General features: G+C 39.3%; 1 long non-coding RNA gene across 2 annotated transcripts in view; it reads left to right on the forward strand.

Annotated features, from left to right (window-relative positions):
* Window positions 1–27033, forward strand: part of LOC146860593 (uncharacterized) — a 196961-nt gene extending 169928 nt beyond the window's left edge. For both annotated transcript variants that reach the window (XR_014979183.1, XR_014979185.1), the window contains one exon: window positions 23555–27033. This is a non-coding gene — a long non-coding RNA (uncharacterized LOC146860593). The remainder of the gene's footprint in view (window positions 1–23554) is intronic.
* Window positions 27034–27320: the final 287 nt, after the last annotated feature.

A 27320-nucleotide genomic window follows, 5' to 3' on the forward strand; every position in this document is an offset into this window, starting at 1 on the left:
TAGCTAACTGAGGCCAGGGATGTGCAAAGCTTTTTTTCCACCGGAAAAGTTTTGCAAACGTTCCTGATTTTCATCCTTGCAATATGTGAAGTTTCTGCTTTTCAGAGCATTGCAAAATAATTCCCAAACCAATTGAAAACTGTCAAAAGAAAAATGTATACCGTCGTTTCACTGCAAGTTCACCTTTTGCAAAGCCCTATGCTGATCTTGTTTTCTCTGCATCAGCGGCATAACGATAGCCCCCACAGCCCCCGTAATGCGGCGGGGGCCCCAGAGGTCCAGGAAGTCACTGTGCAGGAGCTACAGGCTTGAATGGAGCAGGAGTGTGGGGGGCCATCTCCATGTAACTTGGCGGAGGGCGCAAGTTTCGTTATGCTACTGCTCTGCACGTTTACATATCAACTCATAATTTGTCAGAAATGTCATGATGTACACACAAATATTCACAGCTTGGCGAAGTTTCAAAGTTTTCTATGGATATTTCTGAATATTGGAAAAAAAACAAGGTGCAGTGTGAAATTCAAACATCCCAAATATTGGTCAAGTTAAGGGTCTCTTAAAACCTATAGATGTCAGGTGGTATCTGAAGTTTTTGAGGTGATAAATAGAGATAAATATGGGATGACTCCAGAGAAAGAGGAGTGAACTAATATTGTTTGCATCTAGCTTAACAACAAAGATAGCAGTGTAGCATTTGTATCCAATTGGAGTCCCTGATACGACTGCTTTGAGATGTGTGCAATCACTGTAAAAAGTGAGTACATGGGGGTGTTTGCTTTTACTTTTCAGTCAGCAATATGAGTTCTCTCCAACATAGTATATTGCAGGCAGTCTAGCTTGCACAAACCAGAAGCAGGTGTGCTACTTCCAGTATTATGAGTAATGAATTGTGGGGGCATTGGTCATACAGGGCTACACAAGACTGTATTCAACTGCTGTTAGATTTACAGCAGTTGGTGCTGCTCTGAGATTTATTGCACTTTGTAACTATGGTTCTCTGGAGCATCCTTGGATGAAGTACATTGAGAACTCTTCCTCTCTTAACTTGGATTTAGGGATAACTGCACAGTTAGTTATCCATGACCTTCAGTTACCTTTAACACAGTTTACATCCAACAGTGAATGTTAATTTCCTGATAGTGTTAGAAATACAATCGGAGTCTGTAACTGTATTGGGAATACAAATAATTGAAAACGTTAGCATTAGCACAGGTTTCAGACTTGTAAACTGTTCTGCTATGCCAAAACATTAACTAGTCTTGCAAACTGGATTGAGGAAAGCATATATCTGGACACAAGGATAATAGAGAAAGAGAATGTGCCTAACTTCTGTAGAAATTCCTAGCAGATGGTTTGCATCCTGCTGCCTAAACTGGCAGTATTAAGAGAAAGTGGTGTGGAGATCCCGAACCAAATAGAGAGAATGTAGCATTATTTAGTGCATAATAAATTTGTTGACGTTTTGCAGTTCCCAATGGGAAAACTATAAACTGCAGCAACATCATATATCACGATTATGGAATACTACCTATCAAGCTATGTTCTTAAAGGCCATAAACACACATTCCTAACCTCATGGTTGAGGTCAATTTCATTCACAAGTGCAGGTTCAAAACTATAAGCCAAAATATAGCTGAAAAATGTAGCTTATTTGATCAAGAAATTCATATCACAGGCAACATGTGTGACTACAAGAAAAAGATACTGCAGTTCATGCTTACACTATGGTGCAAATGATATACTGGGCAGAGGGCTCAATACATACTGTTGCTATAGGTTGTAGCTCAGAATATCATTGCAAGAATATGGTCCCAATGGGGACGGCTGTGGATTTTCCAACATTCACTCCACAATGGCAACATATTTGGAATCTATATTTTGAACACAATACTTTTGTCAGACCATATTTTGGTTACGATGTTCTGGTACTCTTTTATTGCTATAATTACATTAGATGCCAAAGGACATTTGACTTCCTGGAATTGAGCTTCTGTTAGTCAGACAGGAGTCCTATAGGATTCTCCCTGTATGTGGCATTCAATGCAATTAGATCAATGAATAGTGTTTCTTCTACTACATTTCCTATTTGAAGAGATAGGTGCCTGTTGTCTCCTCATTCTTTCCATCATATTTGGAGCCATTATTCTACTTCTAAAAATTGTTATTGCAGTGTTTGTTGATGCTTTGCTACTTGTACATTGAATCCATTACTACATAGGGTCATCATCTTTCTGGCTATCTGCGTAAAGAGGCCACAACACAAACAGTAATACTTGATATAAGAGACGACAATCATCAACCACGTTAGAAAAACGATTCATTCAAAGTGTGCAACAAGCTAGAGTGAAGTAAACAGTTGGACATCTAAGGATAGGCAGGTGGATCAGGTCCCACTGTTAATCAAATTCATTTATATATTTAATATTATGCCAACTAGGCCAAACAAACTTAAAAATAATTACACAAAAAGTGAGCTGCTGTCAGTTAATTATAAGGTATGCCCCAAGATTATTATAAACATTTATAAACCTACCTTAAAAAAAGTTTAAAAATGCAATTTACTAAAAGATGAACTCATCAGATCACAAATCTAAAACTTATACCATATTAACAGAATTAGGCAAAGAGTGGGTAAAAAGTATGATACCCATACAAATACTGCTGAAGTGGTAATAAGAACATAGAACTGATTCTAATCTCCTCTGGGGTATTAGTACCCACAACATACTAGCACAATAGATCAACAATGATTTTAAATAAATTATTAAGGGTGGATTTCCTGTATCAAGCAGCCCATTTGATTAATTAGTTTCTAAAAACTTCCCAAATTGATTACTAATCAGTTCAGGTTAAAAGGGTCAAGTAAACTGATTCAGTTTCCTAACTTTGAGAGGAGTCTGCGAAGTTCCTCTCTACAAAATAGATCACTGAAGGCAATGATTATGTGCAAATAAAAAGGTGAAAAATGTAGAGGGGCCTGTTTGGGTGGAAACTCTTGTGAATTCCCTTCAGACAACCCTGGAAAAGAGAGAATAGCAGAGACAGAAGGATTTGGAAATGGGGCTATCTTCTGTGGGTAGCCGACATTCTCCACTTTACTACAGCCATTCTTACAAAATAAATATAACTATATGTAAACATAACAACTGGTGAATAGTAGTGTTTGTGAACAGGTGTGTATAGGTTGAAATGGTTGCAATAATTCATTGTAAATCTTAATATCATAATGTTCAATACCATCATCTAAAACAGACAACAGATCAAAATAAAGGGATTCTGTTTGGCCTCAAACCTTTGATCTAAAATAACACAAAGGGACTAATCTGAAACTCCCCTCATCCTTGCTACAAACTCCAATGTATCTTCTTGGTCTCCTTTCCCTATTGCAATGTGCTGTTAAAAGTACAGAAAATCACCCAGAATGTTAGGGATGTTATCCAAGCCCATGTGGTGCAGGGGGACCCACCTTTCATGGGCCCCCAATTCAGCCCAGGCCTTCTGAATATTTGCGATATGGAAGTTTCAAGTGTACCTCACAATATTTTTCTGGGTTGGTCTTAATTTTGCATTATGAAAAAATGCAGTAAGGAGAATGCCCATGATTGTGGTAGTAAAGGCAAACTAGAGAATGTAGAGAAGCTAATATGTGAGTGTTGTCCTTGAAGGTGAAAAATCATAGTACAGGGTAGATATTGAAGTATCTAAGGGTTTTACATAGTGAACAAACAGAGTGGGCTATATTTAGATCCTCTGCAACCTTGATCCCCGACTGGGTCAGCCATGCACGTAAGTTCCTGAACGACAAGGATTCATTTATTTTGCCTACCAGACGCGTCTCCACTAGTGCAGGCAAAACACTGATGAGAAACTGTGTTTCTCTCCATAGACCCACATGCAAGTACCCTGCACACCTGTACATCTAAACACCAATAACCAACCAGGCTGTGGGTAGCCAACATTCTCCACTTTACAACAGTCATTCTTACAAAATAAATGTAACTATATGTAAACATAACAACTGGTGAATAGTGGTGTTTGTGAACCGGTGTGTATAGGTTCAGATGGTTGCAATAATTAATTGCATATATTATCATAATGTTCAATAACATCTAAAACAGGCAGCCGATAAACATAAAGGGGTTCTGTTTGGCCTCAAATATTTGATCTAAAATAACTCACAGAGACTAATCTGAAACTCCCCTCATCCTTGCTACAAACTCCACTTTATCTTCTTGGTCTCCTTTCCCTATTGCAATTCTTTATCCTTTCTCTGGGTTGACATTGTGATATCCCTCAATGAGCATTTACAAAATGAATTGCTTTATAGATGATAGATAATGAATCTTTGGGTACTGACTATGCCATAAAACCCACTGCGATGTGCTGTTAAAAGTACAGAAAGTCATCCAGAATGTTAGGGATGTTATCCAAGCCCATGTGGTGCAGGTGGACCCACCTTTCATGTGTCCCCAATTCAGCCCAGGCCTTCTAAATATTTGTGATATGGAAGTTTCAAGTGTACCTCACAATATTTTTCTGGGTTGGTGTTAATTTTACATTATGCCAATGCCGTAGGAAGTGTGCCCATGATTGTGGTAGTAAAGGCAAAATAGAGAATGTAGAAAAGCTCAGATTTGAGTGTTATCCTTGAAGGTGAAAAATCATAGTACAGTGTAGATATTGAAGTATCTAAGGGGCTTACATAGTGAACAGACACAGTTTACTTTATTTAGATCCACTGCAACCTTGATCCCCCACCGGGTCAGCCATGCACGTAAGTTCCTGAAAGATAAGGCTTTATTTGAATTCTTTTGCCTACCAGACACATCTCCACTAGTGCAGGCTAAACACTGATGAGAAACTGTGTTTCTCTCCACAGACCCACGTGCAAGTACCCTGCACATCTGAACATTTAAACACCAATAGCCAACCAGGCTATCAGGTGACTAAGGTGTTTTTCCCAGCATAATAATTAATAATTGCACTGCTGATAACCACATCCACTCAAGCACTTTTATTAAATATGCACCGTGCACTGAAACTCCTGACAATGATGAGCATGCAACACTTCTGCCATAAACCATAGGGACGTTCAGGCCACCTATAGAACAACACTCTATTCCCAGCTGAATTTCATCACTATAGCTGGGCCTGCATGAGAGCTTGGCCACCGATGGTACAAATGGCTAGAGAACATAATGGTGACATCGTTTTTAGCTTTTATATTAGTCTCTGCATGTACTATACCCGGAGGTTTCCCTTACCTGTTTTTTTCTCATTGTGTACGAAAGTGGTTTTAACACCTATAACCATTTTACAATGTATATATTATTCAACCTTTAGGTCCTGAGGAGGCCAACAATAACAGGGGTCTAATGATTCGAAATTTTGTTTCGGCAAAGCCATACAATCTTCAATACACTAAGTACATTTTTGGACACATACCAAAGAGCTTGAGGACAAGATTGTGCTCCATGTGACACCATTTAAAGGAGTACCTCCTATGTGGACTGCACAGTAAATGAGGGGCGCCGCCACATTGCTCAAATCAACTGGAAGACTGCGGCAAGATTCTAGTTGTTACATTTATTTCGTTATGTGTAAAGTTTTGGCGCTTGCTTTCCTTTTTTTTTTCTGTGTTTAATTTGATGTTTGATTTATTTTATTTTAAATGCACACTCTAGGTACCAGTACCAAGAGTGGAGATTATTACACCACCAATGAGTAAAATAAACCACGCACTTTAATATCGCCTATAAACCAGTGACTAATTGAAGTATTCATTGAGGGAGTAACTTATGTATGATCTTTTCCTACAATATACCATATTTATGTTTAGCTTTTTGAGGCCCAGGTACAGTGGGGTCGTTAGGTCAGACCCCTAGATGTTGATCTACTTCTCTGAATAAGGTATATCTTTTGAAACCAGAGTTTTGGTCACGGATTAGTGCAGTAGTTTTCCACTTTCACATCTCAGCAACCTAGCACTGTGCGAATGGGAAAAACTACTGTAGGTGCATTTTTTCGTCTTCAAACTTGCAGTCCCACTTCGGGTGTAAATGGTTGTTGGAACTTAGATCAGTACTACAGCCCGCTCGGGACGGGCCCCGTACAGGGAGAGGTGAAATGAACAGAAAAGCCCCGAGGCAAACAAGTACATTATCCCCTCCATGGATGAAAGCAAAGCACTGCCACTCTCTCCCACTGCGCAAACTCTCCCTTCCATGGCATGCACCTCAACTTTCTTTACAGAGAGGCGGCTTGGCAGTCACCCCTTTCAAAGGCGAAGAGCTCAAATGGGCAGATTCCTATCTCAGTAACCAAGGATCGCAAACCTTGTCATTTTTAGCTGTCTTGCTCAGCCACTTTCAACACATGTATATTAGGAAGGGCTATGCTAATTTTGCTTCATAGCAGGATAATTGTTTTACAACTTAATTATCTTTTTCTTTTGGGTAGTTCAAATGCACCCACGCTTTTCTTTTATCCCTGGGCCGCATTCTTACCTCCCCCACGGTCGGCCTTTCCTTAGATACATTCTTTCATCTTTGTCAGATGCAGACAGCCGAGCCCTCGTTGCCAATGGCCGGTCTGTTTCGGCCTGACCTCCTTTATTAGTCCCGGATATATCTGAAAGGTGCTTTGACACTGATGTACAGCCCCAGCTCTGCCTGCGCTAGGGACCGGCATGCTCCTGTCTCGCCATTGGTGGCCTTATGAACCTCGTGCAAAGAAAACTATTCATATTGCTAGCTCTTGTTGTAGCTTCAAAGCACTTCCAATGTACAGCGGAGTAATGAATGGCAGCATGCACCTCGTGCACAGAAACGCGTTCATGTTGATGGCTCTTCTTGTGGTGGAACGCATCGTTGGGGCACTCCCAATGCACGGCTGAGTCTGGCGCAATGAAGACCAAGTCAGTGCAACTATTAGTAGAAATACCCAGCCTGTGGAGCTCACTTTAAAGTATTCTAAAAGCAACCATGTGGCCTATGTTAAGAATTTTTGCATTGTAAGATCCTTCTTGATTACATCAGGCTGGTGTTTTTGTAATGGCCAAAACTATTGTGTGTAGGAGTGTTTTCAACAGAGCACTTTGTCCCAGGTATTCACAGTGCTGTGCTGAGTGGGGACAGGAGTGTAGCAGTTCTTATTTGTGGTTCAACACCCCATTGTGCACATCATTGAAAAATACCATTTGAAAGGATGCCGCATTCATGGAAAGCAGCATGTAAAGTGTAAGTGTCGCGCATTTGAGTTGAGTCTTGCATTTATTTGTGTGCTGCAGTTCTGTCCTGAAAAATGCACAGGTATCCATTTAGTGCTTTTTGTGGCAGGCCGTTTTGCCAGAGGCAGACAGAGTACAGATGAGCGCTGTGTGGGCCTGGGGAAAAGTAATGCAGTCTGCAGTCCTCCTCTATTTAACCATTGAGGAAAATACTGTTGAGGTATTTAAACTTATTGTTAAAGTCATTTTCATATAAAAATAGTTCTTATGTGGTCAGTCTCCAGTGGACCATACTTGTGTGTTAGTGCTGGAGCGGAGGCATTAGGGAAACACTCATTTTAGAAGTCAGCATGAAAAGAACTAACAGCTGGTGGCGCTCAGTGCAACAATGTTTGTTGGTGCCCCCCATCCTTGGTGGAGGTGTTGACCACCTCCACCACGGATTCCCTCACCACCAGCTTTAACAGTGCCCCCCAGTTCTCCATAAAGACTCTCTTTCAGATGCATTTAATTAGTTATATAGCGCCACTCATACCAGGGTAGGGTTTCCGAGCACTTTGCACCACACACACATTACGCAGAGACAATCAATCATACATGTGTAAATCAGTGTGTTGGAATTGTTACATAAGCCAGTGGACTACAAGCTGTAGGTGTGACATGTCATCCATACTGTTAGGCAATATAGTTTAAGAGTGTTTTGTCTAGAGAAACACAAACTCGGAACCTAAAAAGGAACACCATAGTTGGGGGTTCTCTTTAATAATAATAATCAGTTTCTACCCAATGAACCTTTTATGCAACATTAATATATGTCCTAATCGATACGTTGCATGTAGTTCTTTAATGAAAGTTAATAATTAATTGTTCTATACTAGAATGTAACTTACAAACTGCAAGTAACAAAAGGATGTCTCTTAGAAAAGCAGTAACCCACTGACTTATTTACATTATATGCACTTTGTAACCTGCATGGTACACATTCTTTGCAGCAGCCATATTAAACCGCTGTGCTATTTTATGATCAGTCAAAACCTCAACTAGACAAAACTCAGATCTCTCTCCAGAAAGAACATTAATCACTGGAGTTATATTGACATTTTTATTGTTGCCTGGAAATTGCTGGAGGCAAGGAACATGGAAGCAGGTGCTTTTAAACCCAAAATAAACTTACAAAATTGGTGCCCCCTGAAGTTAGCACCCAGTGCGGTGATACCGGTCACACCACCCTAGAGCCGGCCTTTGCTAACAGTGAGTGTCTTCTAAGCACCAATCCATCTTTTACTTTTTGTTTCATTATTCAGATTATTATACCTAGGCTTTCCTGTTTTCAGTTTCTATTTTTGGTAAGTTCTGGGGCGTTTTTTTCAATATCTAAAAAAACCAGTGGTTATCAGTGGTTACACATTTTCACGCCATTAAAATCGACAGAAACAGTGTTTTTCCGGTGTTTATGGAATGATTTGCTTTTAATTATTGCTTGCTTTTTGAACTGACAGTGCATTTGTATAGATAGCGTGTATACAGGGTATAGGAGGTCCAAATACATTTTTCATAATCAAACTTTTTGTAGTACACCCTACAATACTTCTTTAGTGAGTCTTTGGTCATAGTGCTCACTCTTTCCTTCCTATGTAAACGTTTATCTGTGAAAAGTCCCTCTCAACATTGGCACTAGAGACGGGCAATGCCAAAACAGCCAGTACACAATTTTCCAACTCTGGCCAACGACCTAGCTTTCCATGCCAATACTGGAGTACCTGAAGATTGTGATTCGCAAGGACATGCTCTGCAACATATGCGTTGAATTGGGCACATATGCCCTCATCAATTGAAGCAGTCAAAAATGAAGTAGTACTTTTAAAGTCTGGAGGAAAAAAAAGAAGAGATCTAGAACATGTGCTGAGTACCTCAGTAATGCTTCATTAACTTCAAATGCCATGGTTGGTGAAGGGACTTTTCTATGCATCGTTGCAAGCCGTTTCCCATAGAATGTAAACGAAAATGTCCTGAATTGCTCCTCAATATTTCTTTGCTTACTTAGTGGCAAGAATTCTAACATGGAGCATGTTGCAGTGCCAAAGTTACTAAAAGTGTCACCCAGCCTACTCACAAGGAGATGTTTCACATCTATACCAATCACGCTGAACACTTGGTAGACAAGGGTGTTTTCAGACTCTAGTATTTTGATTGTGTCCACTACAGCGGTCATGTTTTCCTGTAAAAACCTAAGCATGAAGTAGACTATATATTTTTTCACGTCGCTATCAATATGTGACCAAAGATAATCACAGTTCATGCCTTTGGCATCATCACCAAGCCAAAATTCTGTAAAAGGTCGCCACATGGATAATATGGCATTCACAGCCTCTAGGACTGAAAACCACCGTCTAAATGACACAGTTGGAATGACTCTTTCTTTGATGTCACACAAAGCACAACATGAGAAATGTGTGCATTTTAGTTCCAGGGCATAACGAAACAGTGCAGAATGGATACAAAGTAACTAGCATTCTTCATTAACTCTGAAGATTGTAAAGATGTTTCAGCATACCCTCTAGCAAGTGACAAGAATCTCTTAGAGGGAAGCACTTCAGCTCAGGTATCGACTTTGGCAGGTCATCATACAACTTTCTCATATACATAGCTGAATTACTGCAAATACAAACAATATCACTCCAATCTTTATTGAACTTGGTAGGAACCTTTTTCAGTAGCATTCCAAGTGACACTGCGTTCCATGTTTACCAACGTCTGGTGTCATATTTTCACCATGATCTCAGATGCTTGGTGACAACATTCTTTTCACATATACGTGTCACTACATCTTGCATTGAATGTTTATACTCTAGAGTGTTTGGCAATCAGTACTGACTCGCTAGCTTAGGGGGCTGATGTAGCAAAGGATTTCACTCATTCTCTGTCTGTGGGTAAATGTGATGGTACATATTGGGAAAGATTCTTATGAAACCAGCCATTTTACCCATCAGTGAAATCAAATGTAGCCAAAATATCAAATGGAATTTTTACATTTCCTGATTCTCTACAGTTTATAAAATAACTAAATAAGACCTATACATGCTTGTAAACACTGCATCTTTAGACCAAAGAACACAAAACTGAAAAAAGCAGAAGGAAGAAGAGACAATATTTTAGTGACATCCCGATACAACAAAACTCGAGCAGAATAATGTTAGCCCAGTCTTTCTTGCTGCTGCCTTGTATACCAAAGTTACATTGTAGTGTCCCCTTCAGGAAGAAATAAAAAATACTCTTTCCTCATCTTTTCCTTTCTTTGAATGGCACTCAGTTTGTGTTCGCGAAGGTGTTTCTTCAGTGTTTATATGTTTACACAGGTGAGGGCTGTTTTCCTTTTGGTGGGGTTTTATCAGTTATTATAGGTTCAAACTTAAAACCAGATAGCCTAATTATACCTAAACTCAAGTAGCAAAGTTCCTGAATATCACTGGCCCAAGCACCAGAACTCCACCTCAAGTTTTAATTTCCCTCGGTACCCTCCAGTGGGTCAGGTACCAACTGGGACACATTTGTCATCTGTCCCATCCCTCATCTCCATGAATCTCCTTTCTAAAGTGAGATCACTTGATTTTGCCAATCCAATCCATTTTCCCTTGTAGCCCCTTTTGATTGCTACTCTCTTTTTATTTTACGATCGGAGTTGTTTGCGGACAATTCTGGGTGTTAATATAGTACTTCCATTCTAGCTAAACTCCTCCTGTTATATTTTTTGACCTCTCATTGGAACCTCCTACACTCTCCATTGTTTTGATATGTTGTGATGTCATAAAGCATGCAAGCTTATTTCACATGAATAACAAATATTGCTCTAAAAAGTCCATTCTTCCATCTGAACAGCCACCATCACAGTCATTTGAGCTGCAGTAAATTCATTGGAAGTAATTGGGTTACTAGTTGAATGCAGTGGAACCCTACTCAAGCAGCAGCCACAATCCTTGTCAGGGTGAAGTAACAAGCAAACCCCAAATTAAGCTGTGCTCAACCCTCTTGTAGCCTGGCACACAGCAGTCAGGCTTAACTTAGAGGCAATGTATAAAGTTTTTATGAAGCACTTCAAACAGAAATAAAGTGAAAACACAACACAAGAAAAGCCACAAACCAATTTAGGAAATAGAGTATTTTTAATAAATTAAACAAAACCAAAACAACCAAAATCGAATCGGTAAATCTGGAGATACACAATTTTTACAGATTTAAGTTTAAATAATGCCAAAAATCATAATCTGCCAACTGTGGGCATCTGGCTAGACGGGGGCAAAGTCACAAGTTCAGGATGACCGCAGTAGACCATATCTGGTTACAGTGACCCAGTTAGGCCATCTGAACAACGGTACCTTAAATCCTGATTGCAGATTCCCACATCGAGGATGTGTTTTGCAGCCAATGTGATGCAGCATGATTTATAAATCCATGAAACACAAAACACTCATAAGCTGAAATTGCACATTGGATACATTAGTCACAGTGTGTAATGACAAACCTTAGATCTCCCCTGGACCAAGGAATGTACCGTCACTTTCCCAGGGAGAGAATATCAGTTCCAAACTTATGGAATATAACATATACACAGCACTTCCTAAGGTGGGCAAACTTTCAACACTCCCCCCAAAGGCAAGGCAAGAAAACAATAATTTGCGCATCACTTGTGAGGAGTAGCGCCAACTTCCTATAACACAATTACCAGCTAGAAGGGAATTCACCCATCCTTCTACAACAGAATACTTGGCCAAGAAGAGTCCACACCTCCTGCTACAAGGGAAAGACGAATTGGTATTTCTGGGATGTATTTATTTGTAAATAGCACCACACAGTAAGCCAAATGCACCTAACATAGCAGACTCTAACATATCAATAGTATGATTGCAAATATCAATCAAGACAAATATATATTTAGAAATATATATGTATGGATATAAGAATCAGAAAATAAGAAGGAAAGGAAAGAATTCAGAAAAGAATCAAGAGACATTAGCAGAGACACCTCACCTAATGCTCCATTTCACCCCACTTTGTTCAAGGGGAGTCCATTGCTTGAACCGGGCGAAAGCTCAGAGGTGACACCAGCCTCTACTCTTCCGTGGCAACACGTCTGTTCCACGGATGAACTTCCACCGAGCCAGTGTAGACTCCCCTTTTTAATACACATTCAAAACACAGCGAAGCTCCTAGCAAGCCACGCCCCCTAGTTCTCATGAGAGCCAGTACCAGCCTGCTTCAAGGTCAGACCAAGGGTTGATCAGGCCCCTGTTATGACTAAAAGTCAAACCATGTACATTCCTCTGATAAGAACCAGTTATCTCTAGTCAGTAAAATGCGAAAAACAGCAGGAAAGCAAAACATGCCCTCTTCTTCTCAGAAAATGGCTTCAGAGTTAGTTAAGCAATGCACACAAAGGCCCAAAGCAAGATGGAATCAAAAAAGCAAGGAGCACCTATAATTCTCATCCACACAACTTACAAGCACCACTGTGCACACAGAAAAGTTTGAAGCAAGGTAAAGTCAGAAGGCAGAATGACATTAGACCACGTCAAAGCCAATAGGTCAAAGTCATAATTCACCTAACCCAAATAACATTATACACTAAATCCCTCAGTATACAACATTGAGCACATGTGTGCACCACCACCCACAAGACTGCACCTCAACATCCCATACACTTAAGTCAGTACAGAATGGTGGTGGTTGAGGGTCATCATAGGGTGTCAGACCACAAAAGTGGCTGATTCACTACACAGTGACACAAGAAAATGAGACCGGTGTAGTAGAAGCACCATAAATGCATGCTTTAAAAGGTGAGATGTAGGAAACATATACACAAGATAGTATTAATACATATAAACAAATAGCACTAATGAATTTCCAATGCAAACACTGCTTATAAATGTATATTGATAGAATTTTCATGTTAAAGTGAAGTGTTCCAGTGTTTTCAAATGCTTTTTGTTGAGAATACGCCATTTAGAAAAGTCGGTGCAAAAGACGTGTAGTAATCAAGTGCAGGCTTAAAATTTTACACAGCGACACTAGAGAAGCCATAGTTTATGAAAATATAAAAACGATCTTTGTAGCATGAGTTTACAAAATTATGCATTTATATGAATATTGTGAAATTGTGTGGTAGTAGGGCATTTTTAACGTAAGCCATTTTCATGTAATAATCCTTGGTGAACATTTTACATATTCTTTTATCAGTTGGTTTAATTTCATTATATTTGAAGTTGTTTAGAGTTCATTTCATTTAAATGTAATTTAATCATTTAAAGGCGCTATTGCTAATGCTGACCTTTCCTTTGACTTAATACAATGGTTAATTTTCTACTAGTGAAATGTTACATTATTTGTCTAGTAGATGTTTACACCCAACATTCCTAAATGTTTGTTCAAAATTCACAGCAAAATATTCCTGTGGGGACAGGATTGCAGCTGTTGCTTTAGAATGCAACTTTGTATTTCTTTTCCACCAATGTAAGGCCTATGTGGGTTTGTGGAATCTCTAGATTCTCATGACTACCATGGGAAAGCTTTTCAATGTTTCATATATCTCAGGTGACATGATGCAAATATGGACATGTGATGGTCTTTTGATGGTGTTGTGAATGATACCACCTCAGTGAGGTGATCTAAAAAAAACCCTATAAAAGACGAAATGCCAAAGGAGGGACAACAATCACTATTCTGATTTTCCTACTCAAGACTTAGATGCTATGCAGATCGATATTTTAACTTTCTTTTGCTTTTGGGTTGCCTTGCTGATGCTACAATTGGTAGCTGATGAACTGAACCTACTTTGCTGAACCATTTTTAATTTCTTTGTTCATTCTAAGGGACTCACACTTAGTGGAGTTTAATTCTGTACCCTTTCCCGTCTTCATAGAGCTTGAGCTGTTAGACAATTAATCATCCTTCTGCCTTAATGGTGGTAGGACTTCGTAACTCTGTGATACTGTTTCTAATAATAACCATCCAATAGAATCTGAGAATTTCAGTCAAAAATATCACAACCTGTATAAACCGTCCAACATTTGGGCAAACAACTGCTTACTGCAATAAACGTTGAATCTTTAATTCAATAGCGAAATGAATCAAATACTTTGTTTGAGTCTATAGTTGAGTCCTATTGGTTCTTCCATTTAAACTGTGCTGCTTGACTTAATGTGTAGTAGGAAGAATCATCGATCTCTGATAGAACATCAGGTATTACTTCTTTTTTTCATTGCCGTTGCAGAGCTTTTGGTCTGCATTATCCCAACGTGACTTATCTTCTTTTGGAAGTTGAGTCTTCCTGTTGCTATTCTTTATTTCTAAAGCATGGTTTTGAGAGTGGTGTATCTAAATCTGATTTCAATTTTTTTTGTTGGCTGTTAATGGTCCTAATTGTACAGCTAACATGGTCACCCTAATTTCCAACCCCTATCAGTGAAGAAAGATTCATCAAAGGATCATTGCCTCTGTGGTAAATGGAAGTGCTGTAAACTGTTTAATCGTAAAGAGTCCAGTGCTGTTAAAGTAGTGAGCCGAGAAAGCATATGAATAAAATATTTTACAATGCTTTACGCTGCAACAAATCTGGTAGCAGAGGATGGATCTGCCCAGTGAAGTAATATTTTAGGATGCCAAAAATAGTCCTTTGCCCAAGTCCAAAGAGTCCAAAATATTTTGATTTGGCAAAAAGAAGGATTGATGGTGTGCTGATGGAATATCGCTCTGGATAGAGACGTGCAGCTGCTCAAAGGACTGAAATTATCAATTGGGATGTGCATAGCTATTGCTTTTGCTAAAGATTGTGTTCTTTTAAATTGCTGTGTTATTGAGTTGAGTGAAATGGTTAAAGTCCATGTATGGTTGTGGCACTTTGTGCAAAGCTGAAGTTGTAAACCGGTCTATCGTGGCCTAAGATGTCGAGATGTTTACCAATGGGTTATCTCAGTGTAGAAGACACTGAGTAAGTTGTTGGCTGGATTGTGGTGCTGGTCGTCAAATACATTTTGGGGGCACAGAGACTAACTATATCAATGGAGGGTAAAATCCCGCTGGTCGATGTTTCGTTTAAAGTGAATGAGTATAGAAAAAAAAAGGTTACCGTGTGAGAGTGAAAATCCTTTAGAGGACCAGACAGTTTTATTTGTTTCTTGCATTGTATTGTCATTTGGCTATGAGAAAAATGCACATGAGAAATTGTGAAGGAGGGTGAGCTGCTGTGAGGAGTGAGATTGACAGCAGAATGTGCCACGCTGTGATTGGTCGGTTGGTGTAAAGCTGTGCTGGGATTGGTTGATGATGTCATAAGAGTCGCTCTGACATTGGTAGAGGTTGCCAAATATGTGGATGTGGGAGAATAACACTTCCTGGGTTTACGAAAATCATTTGTGAATACAGAATTTAATAAAAATTACATTTTGAAAGTCATTATGGAAATTAGTAAAGAGAGATGAGACTGTATTTGCCAAAACAAAGGTAGAGGTGCCACCTAAGGGTATGCCAGGAAACCATGTCATGATGGACAAATGATTACATCCATGTCTCTGGCTTGAGTTTTGTCACAGACTTACTGAGAAGGATGAAGACTTACAGTTACCCCGTAATGGGACATTTTATTTTGGGATTTTAGAAAATGTAAGGAAAATGATATACAAAATGAGAGATCCTGTTAGACCCACTGTTCTTGAGGCTTTAAATACCTGGGAGCATATTGCTCTGCAGAAAGATAGAGAAATAACAGGAGAGGTATAGGTGAACTATGGATCATTATGCAGAAGCTATATGGGACGCTCAGAAGAAAATGTGGAGAGCAGATATTATACACAGAGCACAAGTTAGGGGCAAGAGAAAAGAGAACATGAAGCTTGTAGAGGTAGACAAAACTGAAACAGGTAAAGATGGAGAAGAGGGTTACATAGATGACGAACTTTTGAATGACTTATTACTAAATCTCCCACCACCTTATAATGGGACACCATGTAGAAACCTGAGGCAAATGAGTACACCTGAGTGATCCAATGCTCCCTTAATGCCTGAAGGTCTACAGCAACCAATTATTATTTCTCCTGTGAGTCGGAGGACAGAAATATCAGCTCCTATAAACCTGAATGATTCAAATGCTTGAGATGCTTTGCCTTTTCTCTGTTGTGCCTCTTTACAAGTCGGGGTTACAGGTAAATACGATTCACAATTTGACTGTACCTCCTGGATTAAATCCACACATGGGTGTTTTTCAGATCTGGAAGTAAAATCACTAGGGCACACACCCATGGTTCCGATGTGGACTAATAATGCTGCCATTGTGAATGTGGTCCCAAATCAGACAGAAGCTGATCTGACACAAAGAAGGGTGCAGAGGCTCCCCCTTTTTATTGTCCCGAAGCGAGTGAACCTCCTGAAATAATTATCATGCTTCTGACATGAATGTGCCAATGGGTGTTTCAGCCCCAGATACCTCTGAACTAAATGTGCAACCTGGAACGAGTACAATTGTTATAAATGGAAGATAAAACTTAAATTGTACAGGAGGGCAATCGAGGTTTACTCCTCATGAATTTGAAGAATTGCTGAAAGGATACAGTAATCCAAATAATCAGAATTCAGGGGTAGTTCCAGCTTCAGTTCCAGTTTCAGCTATAAATTCAGTTCCATCCCAACCTTCAATTTCTGGTTCAGCATCTACTTCAGATATGGTTGCAGGTTCAAGTTCAGTTAAAAATTCAGTTCAGGCAAATAGAGCACTCATGGACGTGAGCTGATTAAAAGGTGAATTTAAAAAGTGGTGCAGGGAACACTAAGCCCTTCGAAATTAGAGACTTACGAAGAGGAGAAACTTTTGTTTCTCTGTAAAAATATAACACGACAAGCAAATGTGACCTATGAGGGATTGATTGCACTGGCTAAGACATATGATATAGATATTCAAAATTCAAAGATTTTACAGAAATCTTACAGGATGGACTTTTATTGACAAAGACATAGAGAACATGCCAGAAAAAAAAAGGTTACCGTGTGAGAGTGAAAATCCTTTAGAGGACCAGACAGTTTTATTTGTTTCTTGCATTGTATTGTCATTTGGCTATGAGAAAAATGCACATGAGAAATTGTGAAGGAGGGTGAGCTGCTGTGAGGAGTGAGATTGACAGCAGAATGTGCCACGCTGTGATTGGTCGGTTGGTGTAAAGCTGTGCTGGGATTGGTTGATGATGTCATAAGAGTCGCTCTGACATTGGTAGAGGTTGCCAAATATGTGGATGTGGGAGAATAACACTTCCTGGGTTTACGAAAATCATTTGTGAATACAGAATTTAATAAAAATTACATTTTGAAAGTCATTATGGAAATTAGTAAAGAGAGATGAGACTGTATTTGCCAAAACAAAGGTAGAGGTGCCACCTAAGGGTATGCCAGGAAACCATGTCATGATGGACAAATGATTACATCCATGTCTCTGGCTTGAGTTTTGTCACAGACTTACTGAGAAGGATGAAGACTTACAGTTACCCCGTAATGGGACATTTTATTTTGGGATTTTAGAAAATGTAAGGAAAATGATATACAAAATGAGAGATCCTGTTAGACCCACTGTTCTTGAGGCTTTAAATACCTGGGAGCATATTGCTCTGCAGAAAGATAGAGAAATAACAGGAGAGGTATAGGTGAACTATGGATCATTATGCAGAAGCTATATGGGACGCTCAGAAGAAAATGTGGACAGCAGATATTATACACAGAGCACAAGTTAGGGGCAAGAGAAAAGAGAACATGAAGCTTGTAGAGGTAGACAAAACTGAAACAGGTAAAGATGGAGAAGAGGGTTACATAGATGACGAACTTTTGAATGACTTATTACTAAATCTCCCACCACCTTATAATGGGACACCATGTAGAAACCTGAGGCAAATGAGTACACCTGAGTGATCCAATGCTCCCTTAATGCCTGAAGGTCTACAGCAACCAATTATTATTTCTCCTGTGAGTCGGAGGACAGAAATGTCAGCTCCTATAAACCTGAATGATTCAAATGCTTGAGATGCTTTGCCTTTTCTCTGTTGTGCCCCTTTACAAGTCGGGGTTACAGGTAAATACGATTCACAATTTGACTGTACCTCCTGGATTAAATACACACATGGGTGTTTTTCAGATCTGGAAGTAAAATCACTAGGGCACACACCCATGGTTCCGATGTGGACTAATAATGCTGCCATTGTGAATGTGGTCCCAAATCAGACAGAAGCTGATCTGACACAAAGAAGGGTGCAGAGGCTCCCCCTTTTTATTGTCCCGAAGCGAGTGAACCTCCTGAAATAATTATCATGCTTCTGACATGAATGTGCCAATGGGTGTTTCAGCCCCAGATACCTCTGAACTAAATGTGCAACCTGGAACGAGTACAATTGTTATAAATGGAAGATAAAACTTAAATTGTACAGGAGGGCAATCGAGGTTTACTCCTCATGAATTTGAAGAATTGCTGAAAGGATACAGTAATCCAAATAATCAGAATTCAGGGGTAGTTCCAGCTTCAGTTCCAGTTTCAGCTATAAATTCAGTTCCATCCCAACCTTCAATTTCTGGTTCAGCATCTACTTCAGATATGGTTGCAGGTTCAAGTTCAGTTAAAAATTCAGTTCAGGCAAATAGAGCACTCATGGACGTGAGCTGATTAAAAGGTGAATTTAAAAAGTGGTGCAGGGAACACTAAGCCCTTCGAAATTAGAGACTTACGAAGAGGAGAAACTTTTGTTTCTCTGTAAAAATATAACACGACAAGCAAATGTGACCTATGAGGGATTGATTGCACTGGCTAAGACATATGATATAGATATTCAAAATTCAAAGATTTTACAGAAATCTTACAGGATGGACTTTTATTGACAAAGACATAGAGAACATGCCAGAACCAGTAAGAAAATTACAGATAAAAGAGCTAATGATACTAATCAGAAAATGGGAAGAAAGACAAAAATGGGAAGGCAGATGGTTGAAAGAGAAGGAAACAAAATGAGTTCAGGTGCAGTCACCACCTGATTATTTTGGTAGAGGTGTAGGGGACGTACAGAGGTTATATTCATGTACCACAGAATAAAGATATTTTGAAATTTACAAACAAATTCCTTAAATTGATAGAAAAACCAGTGGAATGAGACAGACAAGTTGAACAATTTGTGAAACTTTCAAAGGTTTTGTGGATTGATTTGAATACTTTATTTGAGATTGTCGTTCCGGCAGATTTATGGGCTGCATGTAAGATTACTGTGGATTGGCCAGAGAGAGAACCAGAAAAGGATTCTAGAACAGGTGCACCATCTCCAGAGGTAATGAGGAAATACCAACAGGTGATAACTCATTTGAGGCCTAAGTTCATTGGATACAGATTGACAGGACGACCCAAAAGCTGAAAGAATCAGTACATGCCTTTTATGAGAGATTGGTACAGGTTTTTAAAACCGTATAGTGGATCAGACTCTATTGTGGAGAGAGATTTGGGACAATTTGTTTACAGATTTGTTATGGGTTTCGGATATGAGATTTCTAACATAATTCGACAGCAAATACTTTGTTGGCAGAGTAAATTAGTGGATGAAATTTTGCGGTTTGCAAAAGTAAGGCACGAGAAACCCAAGGAAAAATTAAGGAATGCACAGATAAAGGCAAAGCAGAAAGGTAAAAATTCTGATTGGTTTTGAGAACCCAGGACAGGTACATAAAGGTTAATGGTTATCAACAGCAGAATTTTCCATCGCAAGGTAGAGGTTATGGTAATCCTGTGGATAGTAGAAAGGGAATTGAGGACAAATCCATGTCAAGCATGCAGAATGCTTGGATAGTGGAGATGTGAGTGTAAGTCTGTTTTGCATAATATGGGGAATCAGATGCAGAATGTGGATTATGCACAGTCTCAAATAACATGAGACAGACTCAGCAAATGCAAGGACAAAGAATGCAGAATCCTAACATATCACAGAAAATGCAAATGCTCCTATGCCACAATAAAGTCTTCAGGTACACAGATACAATATGCATCAAAATTCTTACCAAAATCAGAATGTAGCACAGCAATATTTGATTCAACTGGATGACAGTGGCCAGGACCTGTTAGCATGATCGCGCCTAAGGGGGGAGGAAGACTGCATGCTTGGGGCAGCCTTAGAGGTACACCAGAGCGGTCCCTATGTGGATGGCGAAGTGGATGGGACTCCTATCTCATTCCTTGTTGACTATGGTTCTACCAGCTCTACTGTAAGAACAGCAGAGGTTCCAAACATACCCCTCTCAGGAGAAAATATCCAAGTTATAGGAGTTACAAACAAAAAGTTGTCTACCCCAATCTCGGACCCAGTTACTTTAAAAATAGGATCCTTTGAGGATCATCATTGGTTTGTGGTATGTGACACAAGTCCAGTGAACTTGCTTGTATGTGATTTACTTTATAAACTGAATTGTTCAGTTTATTTCATACCCAGAGGAATTGAATTCCATATTAATGGTGAGGATGTTGTCTTTAAACTTGCCCAGCAGGAATCCGATGTGGGGATGTATGCCCTCCTGACTTGTGAAGATTTGCCCGAAGAACTGAGAGGTACAGTATTACCTCAAGTCTGGGACTTTACAGGTAAAGATATAGGAATAAACAAAGGTGTTGACCATTGCTGGAATGACTCCTGTGATTGACTCAATGATTGAGAAAGAGATTCTAAAGGAGATAATGGAAAGTCTGTGTAACTCTCCCATTATGGGTTTGCAGAAGCCCAATGGCAAATATTGTATTATGTAGGCTTTGTGCACATTGAATGCCGTTGTCGTTCCATGTTGTCCCTTGGTACTGAATCCAGCTGTGATTTTATTTCAGATTCCATGTGAGACCTAATGGTTTTCAGTCGTTGACTTGTGCCAGGCCTTCTTTTCGATCCTATTGCAGTGTTTTGGCATGGTGCAGGGTAGTACAAGGTTATACGGAAAGCCCCTCAATCTGTATTCAGATCCTTAAAAAGAATCTCAAGTCTCTGGTAATGCCAAATCATTCAGTTTTAGTCCAATACATTGATTACTGATTGGTGCCATCAAATATGAGAGAGGCTTGCAAAACTGACACTATTGCCTTGCTGAAGCATTTAGCAGGAAATGGACATAAAGGTTCTCCGACTAAGATACAGTTTTGCAAAACTGAAGCCCTGTACTTAGGACATCACATTGAGAAAGAAGCATGGAAAATGTCACAGGAAAGATCTCAACAGTTCTTAATATGATTCTTCCAACTACCCACAAGGAAGTCCACATGTTCTTAGGAATGGTGGGCTATTGCAGACAGTAGATTCTGAATTTTTCCTTGACAGCAAAACCTCTTCAGAGGTTGACACACAAAGACGTGTCAGATCCGGTACGCTGGGATGACAATTGCATGACTGCCTTCACAGAGCTGCAAGAATACCTTTGCAGGGCACCAGCTTTGGGAATGCCTGATTCTAATAAATGCTTTGTGTTATTCTGCATTGAGCAAGATGGTTGCGCTCTTTCAGTGTTGACACAAATGCATGGAAGCAATTTCAGGCCTATTGCCTACTTCTCGGCGACCCTTGACCCTGTTGCATATGCTTTGCCTGGATGTCTGAAAGTGGTTGCATCAATGTGTGTGAGTATTGAGCAGTGTGAAAGTATTGTTTTGGGTCCCCCACCGACAGTATTTTTGCCCCATTCAGTGGAGTTACTGTTAACTCGCACCAAACACAGTATTTGACCAATAGTCGTCAGACTAAATATGGGCAGATTTTGTTGGGTGCAGAGAATGTGACTCTGAAGAGATGTATGGTATTAAACCCAGCTACTTTAATGCCATTGCTTGGAAATGAGAATGTGGTGGAAGAAACCGAGCATGACTGCTTGGATGTGACTGAGTTGTGTACGAAGCTGCATCCTGATATCTCTGACGAGTCACTGCCTGAATCTGATCATGTATTGTTTGTTGATGGTTCTTGTTGGACAGACAATGAAGGAAATCTGAAAGCTGTGTGTGCAGTTGGAGGTGTTGTGAAAGCTTCATGGATGCTAGGAGGTTTCTTCGCATAAGTTGCAGAGCTCACAGCTCTGACACAAGCATGTACCGTTTCAGAACAGCTTCGAGTTACAATTTACACTGAGCGTCCGTATGGCTTTGAAGTCATACATGACCGGGCAATTGTGGTCACAGCGTGGGTTCATAGCATCCTCTGATTCACCCTTTAGAAATGAAGTGTGCGTGTGGAGCCTTTTGCAGTCCCTACAGCTGCCTGCCCAAATTGCTGTTGTGAAATGTGTTGTTCACCGACAAGGTACCAACTATGTCACAGTTGGCAGCCATTATGCAGATGAGATGGCAAGATATTGTGCTCTGGATGCACACACATTTAATGAAGAAATTTTGAAAAACACATCTGACTTCACAGATTAGGAAACTTCAAGATGAGGTAACAGAAGCAGAATAGCAGGGTTGGGTGCGAGCAAGTTGCACCAAGAAGGATGATGATGTGTGGATTTACATTGATGGCAGACCTGTATTGCCTGACAGTTTATTGTCACCAATGGCAAGGCACTACCATGGTCCAGCAAATGTTGGAAGAGATGCAATGATCTGATTTTTCCAACAGGTATGGTACAATTCCAGATTTAGAGTAACCGCAGAGACGCTATAATTGTGTAATATGTTAGAAACAAAACACAGGATGAAAAACGCAGGTTGTCATGAATCACATTGGTCAATCTGCAGGACCTTCAACTGGATGCAAATGGACTTCATAGAGATGCCCCTTTGCAACAGATTAATTTATGTCATTGAGTGCATTTTCTCAAAATGGGTTAAAGCCTATCCTACTCGCAGTAATTATAGTTTAACTGTGGCAAAACTACTGTTGCATGAACTTATTCCAAAATTCGGATTTCCGGCTTCTCTTGAGTCAGTCCGTGGAACTAATTTTAATAATGAGGTCCTAAAAATGTTGTGCCCTGCACTACAGGTTGAGCTGAAGCTCCATTGCAGTTACCGTCTAGAGGCTTCTGGGTTGGTTGAGCAAGTTAACAGCACAATAAAATCCAGATTGCCAAAAGTATGTGCTACTACATCTTTGAAGTGGCTAGATGTGTTACCTCTTGTGTTGATTGGTTTAAGGAATACTCCAGATATGAGGACAGGATTATCCCTCCATGAAGTGATCAAGGGACGTGTGATGAGGCTGCCAGTTGTTCCTTATAATGCATTCGTCAATATTACAGATGATCTTCTTTTGAAATACTGCAAACGGCCTCGCTGATGTGGTACGTTCTGTCTCTCACCAGGTTGGAGAAGCTGCCCTTGCGGTCAAACAGGAACAGTGCGATGACCTCAGTCCTGGTGAAGAAACACGTGCAATAAACGTGTCAGAAACCTCACTAGAAAGGGCCTTTCCAGGTGATCTTAGGCACCAATACGACAGTCAAGTGTGGGGGGGTCTCCCAAACCGGGTGCACATGGCACATACTCGCAGAGTCCCAAGTCCCCTTATTGATATAACAGTGCCTGTTCCTTATGTACTGGTGGTAACAGTGAGACAGAGGGAACAGGTTAGCCAAGCTGTTGGGGACCAGCAAGCTACTGGAACAGCAATTGCTGAATTACTCAAACCATTGCTGTTAATTTTGATTTTTCTTTAGTTCAACGGTCAGAATCTTCAGTAACCATGCAGTCTGACGATGGAGTCTTTTGCAAATGCAAATGTGTATATACTATTCTATTATTGTTTTGATATTTATTGCAATGGTTATTCTCTTAAATGTTCCACATTATGCTTCTGTGAAAGATACTTACTAAACTTTCTGGAGCCACTAAAAGAAATGTTTCAGATTCTGTTGACATGAATGACAATTCTCTGCACAATAACACTTTGAAAATAGATTTTAGCTCAAACGTTTATGCTATTTTGCTTGGCGAATACGTGGATATTATGGATGTTGGTGATTGCTACATTTGTATGCAAATACCTTCATCAGTTGATGAGGACTTGAACTACCATTGCTTACCTTTAACATATGGAATTTATTGCAGTGTGTTAGCTACTTTGTTTTACAGTGCTGATCAATTGCTATATTACAACTCTAATCAAGATCAGATATTTTCTGAAATTTCGGTGCTTAGGCATTTAAATCCACATCCTGAAGCTTCAACAATTGAAATATGGGTTACGTATTTAGACCAACTCAATCATTGGACATGGCATATGCACTTAACAATAACCAAACATGTGAATTAGTGAGAACAGAAGAGATCTTTATAGATTTAGTAGAGAACAGACAAGATCATATTAGTGCACAGCCTAAATTAACTCCTTGGAATTTACTGCAAGAAGAAAAAAAAAATCATTGAGGAATGGTTGCACTAGCTTTAGACTAGCAACACAAAGGCAAACTTTGTATATACAGAAAGAAATCAAATATTAACACTGTGTTTGCAGGATTTAGGGAATGTGAACATACATTTGAATTATATGAATCTGGGGAAGATATTTAGAAGGTGTAGATCCTATTTTCCCTGGAATATATTGTTTGTGGGAAGAGTGCTTATTACAAATTGCCAAGAAGATGATATGGCAGTTGTAATAGTTTTCCAAAAATGTATCAGGTTAAGTGAATTAAAGAAGAGTTAGTGGAAACAAATGAGAGAATGAAGACAAATACAAGTGAAATAGTGGCAGACATATTTGGAGTCCTGATACCTTCAGTAGGAGTAGCATTAAACTCAGAAAATTAGAAAGCGGTCTACTATCGTTGATAGACTTGCCACCAGTACACCTGGAGTTTTTTTCCATTGTAAATGAAGAAATGATATCGATAAAGTAGATGATGATTCAAAATTGACTTGCCCTTGATATTCTCCTCACGAAAGAGGGCAGAGTCTGCTGATTATTAAAAGTTCAACACTATTACACGTACATACCTGACAGGAGCAAAAACGTACAAGGTTACATTAAGAATATTACAGATTTAAACAAAGACCTGAAAGACTGAGAAGCAAATAGTGCCTGGGAAATTATAGGCAAGGGATTAACGAATGTTCGCTCTTGGTTGGGAAATTAAGGAATTGGATGAGTAATTTCCATTTTGAGACCTGTAGTGGCAATCTCTTTGTGCACAATGCTGTTAATATTGTCAGTCTCATTTTGCAGATATAAAGAGTAAATATCATGCAGTAATGAGGACAAGAGCTAATCTTGAAATAGAGGATGCATAATGCAAATTTTATGGTGAATTAAAACAATGGAAGAGAGTAGAAGGAAGAGGTTAAAGACCACACACCCATAATCTGTGAGCAAATCTGATGTGGTAGATAAGATGATGGCTTGATTTATCATCTGAGGGGGGACTGATGCAGTATGATTTATAAAATCATAAAACACAACACATTCATAAGCTGAAATTGCACATTGGACACGTTAGTCACAGTGACAAAATAAAGTGAGACTGGTGTAGTAGAAGCACTGTAAAAGCGTACTTAAAAACGTGAGATGAAGAAAACATATACACAAGAGCATAATAATACGTATAAATGAGTAATACTAATGAATTTCTAATGCACATATTGCTCATCAATGTATAATTGATGGAACTTTGATGTGAAATTAAGTGGGCTGACATTTTCAAATGTGTTTTGTTGAGAATGTACCATTTAGAAAAGTCGGTGCCAAAAAATGTGCAGAAATGAAGTACAGGCTTAAAGTTGCACACAGTGATAGTAGAGAACCTATAGTTCATGAATATACAAAAAAAAATTCTTAGCATGAGTTTAGAAAAATATGCACTTATATGAATAATGTGAAATTTTGTGGCAGTAGGGTATTTCTAACGTTAACTATTTCCATGTAATAATGTTTGGTGAACGTTATACATATTCTTTTATCAACTGGTTTCCTTTTATTATATTTGATGTTGTTTAGAGATCATTTCATTTAAACGTTTGATGCTAAATTAAAGGCATTTTTCGAAAAGCATTTTCTAATGCTGACCTTTCCACTGACTCAATACAATGGTTCATTTTCTACTAGTGAAATGCTGCATTTTTTGTTGCCTGGTACATGAGTACACCCCGACAATTCTGAATGTTTCTTCAAGGTTCACAGTAAAATATTCTTGTGAGAACAGGATTGCAGCTGTTATTTTAGAATGCACTTTTGTATTTCTTTTCCAAAAATGTTAAGCCTATGTGTACTTTTGAATCTCTCATTTCACTTGACTACCATGAGAAAGCTTCTCGATGTGTTAAATATCTCAGGTGCCATGATGCAAATATGGACATGTGTTGGACTTTCGATGATGGTGTAATGCCACCTCACTGGAACGAACTTAAAAAACTCTATAAAAGAAGAAACCCCACAGTAACAACAACAATCGCTATTCTGATTTTCCTGCTTGAGACCTGGATACTATGCTGGTTGGTTTTTGAACATTTGTTTGCTTTTGGACTGCTTTGCCGATGCTACAATTGGTAGCTGATGAATTGAACCTTCTTTACCGAGCCATTTTCCATTTTTCATTTTTTTGTTCATGCTAATGGACTCTCTCTTAGTGGGCTTTAATTTTTTAACCCTTTCCCATTTTCAATCGAGCTTGATCTGTTAGACAACAAACTATCCTTCTGCCTTAATGGTGGTAGGACTCTAATATTAACCATTTAATAGAGCCTGCCTAAATGTTTGAGGGTTTTATAGGAGTTGTGATATTTTTAACTGAAATTCTCAAACAACTGCTTATTGCAATGAACTGTGAATTAAAGGTCCTCATTGTACAGCTAACGTGGAGTTTGGTCACGCTAATTTCTACCCCACCTATCGGTGGAGAAAGATTCATCAGAGGACATTGCCTTTGTGGTGAATAGAAGTGCTGTAAACTGTCTAATCATAAGGGCCCATTACAGTTAGAGTACTAGTAAGGAGAGAAATTGTATGAATACAACTTTTCATCACGCTGTAGTCTGCAACAGATGTCACTTAACATCAGTTCAGAGGAGTTGCGAGGCTGCAATGCGAGGTCCTGGGTCATCATCGAGGTGGCCATTGCCATGGTCTTGCGTTGA

This window comes from Triturus cristatus, chromosome 3_1 (assembly GCF_964204655.1).
Source record: "Triturus cristatus chromosome 3_1, aTriCri1.1, whole genome shotgun sequence".
Classification (NCBI taxonomy): domain Eukaryota; kingdom Metazoa; phylum Chordata; class Amphibia; order Caudata; family Salamandridae; genus Triturus; species Triturus cristatus.